General features: G+C 36.2%; 1 pseudogene; it reads right to left on the bottom strand.

Annotated features, from left to right (window-relative positions):
• Positions 1-4,328: 4,328 nt before the first annotated feature.
• On the bottom strand, positions 4,329-4,520 carry LOC101984112 (annotated as a pseudogene).
• Positions 4,521-6,523: the final 2,003 nt, after the last annotated feature.

The following is a 6,523-nucleotide window of genomic DNA, read 5'->3' as shown; positions in this document are numbered from 1 at the left end:
AAGGAAGAGAGTCTTTTGCCTTGTGATTTAAGAAGATATAGTCTGTCATGGCAGGGATGTCAGCACAGTAGGATAACAAGGCAATTGGTTATAAACATAATAACAATATGAAAAAAGCTCAAGTAATATAAAATGCCATTAATGGGGATTCATTAAAAGAAAGGGGATGGGAACAGGACAATACCCAAATAACATCTTCCCCACAAGGTTTAATATCACATTCCTGTTGCAGTCAGCATGTCAGTCCTTGCCAATAACATTTACATGACCCAATCACAGCCTTCTTCATCCTTCTCCTCACACCTGAATCAATCCTGCACAGCCTTTCCATCATAGGATGCCATTAGTGGCATTGGTTCTGCAGTTTTTGTTTTTCTTTTTTCCAGTGTTTGTGTCAAACAACACTAACCAATCCTGCACAGCCTTTCAATCATATGATGCCATTTGTGGCACTGGTTCTGCAGCATTTGTTTTTATATCTACCAGTGTTTGTGTCAAACTACGCTGGAATCAAACCAGACACATACTCACCAAAAACAGAGACAGCCATGTTTTTTTTTTTCTTTTCAAATACTACACATTAGTTCCTTGGAAGAGAAGGAACTGTAGCCGTCCAGGGAAACTGATCTCAACAAGGATTGTCCACACCACAGACTAGCATAGGAGGACGGGTTTAAGGGTTTGTTTTATTTTCTGTTGCTGTGTTTGTTAGTTTTGGTAGTAATGATGTTAGTGGTGGTGGCAATGTGTGTGTATGTGTGTGTACTAATAACCAATGAAAAATTCATGTGAAAAAAAAAGAAAAGAAAAAATAAGCAGCACAGAGTATGATCTAAGTATAGTCAAAGACTTTTTGAATAAAACTCCATTTCTTTAAGAATTAAGTTCAGCTATTTACAAGCTGGAATTCACGAAACCAAAGTTTCTGCACATCTAAAGAAACAATAAACTAGGGGAAGAGGAAGCCCACAGAATGGGAGAAGTCTTTGCTAGTTATACATCTGTCAGAACATTACCATCCGGGATATACAAAGAAAACAAAAAACCTTCAAGGAAACAAAAAAAAAAAATACAAATGACCCGTTCAAAAAGATGATCTTGGGGAAGAAAGAAGAAAGAAAAATTAGTTAATAAATATCTCAAAAACAAGTTGATCACCCCTAGCAATTAGGAAAATACAAATCAAAACAACTTTGAGAGTTTGTCTTACCCCAGATAAAATGGTGAAGATTGATAGAAAAGCTAACAATAAATGCTGGAGATGATGGTGCAGGGAATATCCATTCACTGTTGGTGGATTGCAAACTGGTGGAGCTACTGTGGACATAAGTGGGGAGAATTCTCAAAAAAAAATAAAAATAAATCTTCCACATGGCCTTGCTATACCTCTCCTTGACAGATTCTTAAAGGGCTCAACATCCTACTTCACCAATAATTTCTCAGCTATATTCATTGCTTTTCATTTCAAAACCACCTAAACATCCTAAAACCAAGAAGTGAATAATGAAAATTTGGTTCATATGTACTATGGAGTACTACTCAGTTACAAAGAAGAGTGAAATAATGAAATGTGCAGGGAAATAGATGATAATTAAGAAGATATTGAGTGAGGTAAACAAGACTGAGAAAGAGAAATGTCACATGATTTCCTCTCATTGAAGCATCCTAGCTCCAAATCTTCATTGTGATTACATAACCTGGATTAACTACAAAAAAACAGGAAAGTAAAATGGGACCATTGCCAGGGTAGGTTCAGGAGCAACAGAGAGGGCAATAGTAGGGTATAAGTATTCTGATCAGGAATATGAGGAAAAGAAAATCTGCTACAGGAGGAGAAAGGGAAATACAAGAAAATGAGAGAGGCAGGTTAAATAACAATAAAGATGTCTGAAAAAAGCCACAAGGAATCATACTATTAACTATTTACCTTAAAAATTCTATAATACACATAATTCCATGTAAAAGTATACATATAGAATTTTAATGAACTTTTCTCATCTGGGCTGATTGTGCTCCTTCTGGGAGTCCAAGACCACCTAGCTAAAACCTCAATCAATGCAAGTCATTCTTTTACGTTATTGATTCTCAATACAACCAGCCTACTGATGTTGAACTTAGTTAAACCCCAGAGGTGGAAAATAAGTCCTTATTTCTGAGGATACCATGAATTGCATAATTAAGGCCCTAGAGATCCCTGAGATAGAACTGACCTGAATGCCCCTTACCTGAGCACTAGTATTCATAGTAGTAGAAGACACCATGCCGATTTCCAAAGAAGAGAGGCAACCAAAAGTCCCACTCAGCTATGATACCTATGAACCACATCCATGACCAGCATTGCACACTAACTTGAAGGGTACAATAGTGGCACTCATATTTTAGTAGTAATCTATAGCTCTCTAATTGGACTAATGATCTGCTCAACAAGAGGGAAACCCATGCCTTGCACTGGAACCTAGATAACTACTCAGTGCTTGTGAAGTCACGGTTATTGAAGGAGATTCTACAACCACTAATTTACTAACCCCAAAAAATCCCTAACCACAATCTACAAACATCTATGCTTATACCCATAGAAAGGTGTAGTCTTTGTCCTTCATCAATAAAACTTTATTTGTAGAAATAAAAGACTGCTACAGAAACATCAACCAATCAAAATGCAGAGTTGTAGAGCACAGTCACAATGTATGTAACTACGAAATAGTCCTGTACCTAAGACTGAGGGAACATTGAGGAAGGGAGGATGGAAGGTTTTTAAGAGCCAGAGGATCAGGCAGTTTTATGTGAGATTGTGTCTTCTACTAATACCAGAAGCTACACACTTAAAATCTCACCAACATGACAACAATGAACATGACAAACTAGAAAGGGAAAAGTTTAAGAAGCCTTCACTTTACATAAAGAACTATGGCATGTAAGGAACACTGTAGGAGACATGCTCTTTCCCAGAGAAGAAGCATACCAGCTGGTTGTCCAGTAGCAAACAGTAATCCATAAAAATAGACATACAAGTAACATCACATGTACTGAAAAGGTTATATTTTGGAATATATGATATACATATATGTGTGCGATAACAGTTGAAGAAAAAAAGAGGCTACAAATTTGAAAGAGAGTAGGGAAGGATATGTGGGATGGCTCAGAAAGAAGAAAGGGAAGGGAAAAATGATTTAAATCAATTTTAATCTAAAAAATACCCTATATTTTGATAGCAGAAATTATCATGCCTTGAAATTATGTTTGTTATGAAAATAAAATTTGAAGTCTGATTATCAAGAAAATAAAGGGGATTAAGAAACTTTTATCCAAATTAACAAAATGAGAGGGTATTCAAATTAATAAAATAAAAGATGAAAGGAAGACATAAAAATAGACACTGCGGTTAAGATAATCAAAGGACATACTTTATAATGTTATATTCTACCAAACTAGAAAATGTAAAAGAAATGTTCCAATTTCTAGATATATATGATGTTTCAAAACAAATCAAGATAAAATACACATTTTAAATGGACAAATAATCTCCAGTTTGATAGAAAATGTAATTAAAAATCTCCCTACTAGGGGCTAGAGAAATGTCTCAGTGGCTAAGAGCACTTGCTACTCTTACAGAGAGCCTAAATTCATGTCCAGCTCCAAAAATGTGGCTAAAATCTGCTTGTAACTCCAGTTCCATTATGTCTGATGTCGTGGTACAAAATATGGACAAAGATAAACATGCATGCAAAACACCCATATACACAAAACAAAAGATTAAAACCAAAAAATCATAACCCAAAAAATATTCTCAACTAGAAAGTCTAAGGGATACATGGATTCAGTATATAATTCCACCAGAACTTCAGAGAAAAATTGACACCATGTCAAATTACTTTATAAAATAGAAAAAGTACATTTCTAAATTCTCTTTTACTAAGGCCCTATCGCACCGATAGCAAATCCAGACAAAATCAAGAAAAAAGAATATCATAAAGGCATATGTCTGATGAACTTCGATTAAAAATTATCAATAAAATACTTGAAAACCAAATTGAAGAGGACACCAGAAAGTAGAAAGATCTCTCATGCTCTTGGGTAGGTTGAATTAACTTAGTAAAAATGGCAATATTACAAAAAACAATCTACAGATTCAAGGCAATGTCCATCAAAATCCCAGCCAAATTCTTTTTTTTTTGACTTTTACAATAATGATTTATTAAGAGAAACACACCTCCTTGTCCCTCCCCCACTGTGTTCCTTGTAATCTTCATTCATGGCCTCCATTTTTAAGAGCTTTCTTGGGCATGGAGTTCCAAACAGGCAAATTTTTTTCAAGGTAGAAACTGGTCTTAACTTGTAACACAGACATGACCGCACCCAGTGCTGACACACTGATCCCCTTGTGCACAGTCCCAGTCACCTCTGCAGAGCTCAGTGCAGTCACCTAAGAGATGCAATGGTCTCACTGCAGCCTGAAGCTCCTGAACCTCCAGGCTGAGGGTGAAGAGAGACACCAAGAGAAGGAAGGCCTCCAGCTTCATGCTGCCGGATCGGCCACTTATGTAAAAGAAATATTACTAGAACTCAAGGCAGACATCAAACCACACACACTAGTAGTAGGAGACTTCAACACACCTCTCTCTCCCAGCCAAATTCTTTATAGACCTCGAAAGAATGGTACTCAACTTTATATGGAAAAGCAAAAAACCCAGAATATCCAAAACAATCCTGTACAATAAAAGAACTTCTGGAGGCATCACAATCCCTGACTTCAAGCTCTACTACAGAGCTACAGTACTGAAAATAACCTGATATTGACATAAAAACAGGACCAATGGAACTGAATCGAGGGCCCAGCTATTAATCCACACACCTTCAAACACCTGATTTTTGACAAAGAAGCAAAAAATATCAAAAGAAAAAAAGAAAGCTTATTTAACAAATGGTGCTGGCATAATTGAATATCAACATGTAGAAGAATGAAAATAGACCTATCACTATATACAAAACTCAGGTCCAAATGGATCATAGACCTCAACATAAAGCCAGCTACACTGAACCTTATAGAAGAGAAAGTGGTAACTACAGCTGAATGCATTGGCACAGGAGATCACTTCCTAAATATAACACCAGCAGCCCAGACACTGAGAGAAACAATTAATAAATGGGACCTCTTGAAACTGAAAAGATTCTATAAATCAAAGAATATGGTCAACAAGACAAAATGACAGCCTACAGAATGGGAAAAGATCTTTACCAACCCCATATCAGACAGAGGTCTGATCTCTAAAATATACAAAGAATTCAAGAAATTGGTCATCAAAAGAACAGATAATCCAATAAAAAAAATGGAGCATTGACCTAAACAGAGAATTCTCAACAGGGGAATCTAAAATGGCTGAAAGACACTTAAGAAAATGCTCGACATCCTTAGTCATCAGAGAAATGCAAATCAAAACAACTCTGAGATTACATCTAACACCTATAAGAATGGCCAAGACAAAAAACTCTGATGACAACTTATGGTGGACAGGTTGTGGGGTAAAGAGAACACTCCTGCATTTGTGGTGGGAATGCAAGCTGGTACAGCCCCTTTTGATGTCAGTGTGACAATTTCTTAGAAAATTAGGAAGCAACCTTCCTCAAGACCCAGGAATACAACTTTTGGGTATATGCAAAGGATGCTCAATTGTGCCACAAAGACATTTGCTCAACTATGTTTATAGCAGCATTGTTTGTCATAGCCAGAAATTGGAAACAACCTAAATGTCCTTCGACTGAAGAGTGGATAAGGAAAATGTGGTACATTTACACGACAGAAAAAAATAATGACATCTTGAATTTTGCAGGCAAATGAATGGAGCTAGAAAACATCATTTTGAGTGAGGTAACACAGACCCATAAAGACAATTATCACATGTACTCACACGTACGTGGTTTTTAAACATAAAGCAAAGAAAACCAGCTCACAAATCACAATCCGAGAGAACCTAGACAACAATGAGGACCCTAAGAGAGACATACATGGATATAATCTGCATGGGAAGTATTAAAAGACAAGATCTCCTGAGTAAATTGGGAGCATGTGGACCTTGGGAGAGGGTTGAAGTGGAGGGGAGAGATAGGGAAGGGAGCAGAGAAAAATGTAGAGCTCAATAAACATAAATTAATAATAATAAACATAAACATAATAATAAAGAACACATCAAGAATATTATTCATCATTTGAATTCATTTCAGAGATGCAGGCATGATTTAAAATATGTAATTCAAAACACAACATCTAATATGCAAATAGACTCAAGGACAGAATCCACACAATACTTTTATTAGATACAGGAACAACCTTTGAAAATCCAACATCCTTTCGTAGAAAATCTGGTACTGAAGGGAATGTATCTCAATCTAATAAAACTAGCACAGAAGATCAGAGTCAGTCATCACAATTATCATCTTAAGGGGGGATACATTCAAAGTATTTCCACTAAAATGAGATAGGAATTTTTATTCTCACTTATACTATTCAATATAATTCTGGAAGCTT

This window comes from Microtus ochrogaster, chromosome X (genome assembly GCF_000317375.1).
Source record: "Microtus ochrogaster isolate Prairie Vole_2 chromosome X, MicOch1.0, whole genome shotgun sequence".
Taxonomy (NCBI): Eukaryota; Metazoa; Chordata; class Mammalia; order Rodentia; family Cricetidae; genus Microtus; species Microtus ochrogaster.
Note: the sequence above shows the minus strand (reverse complement) of the source record. Positions and strands in the feature narration are given on the sequence as shown.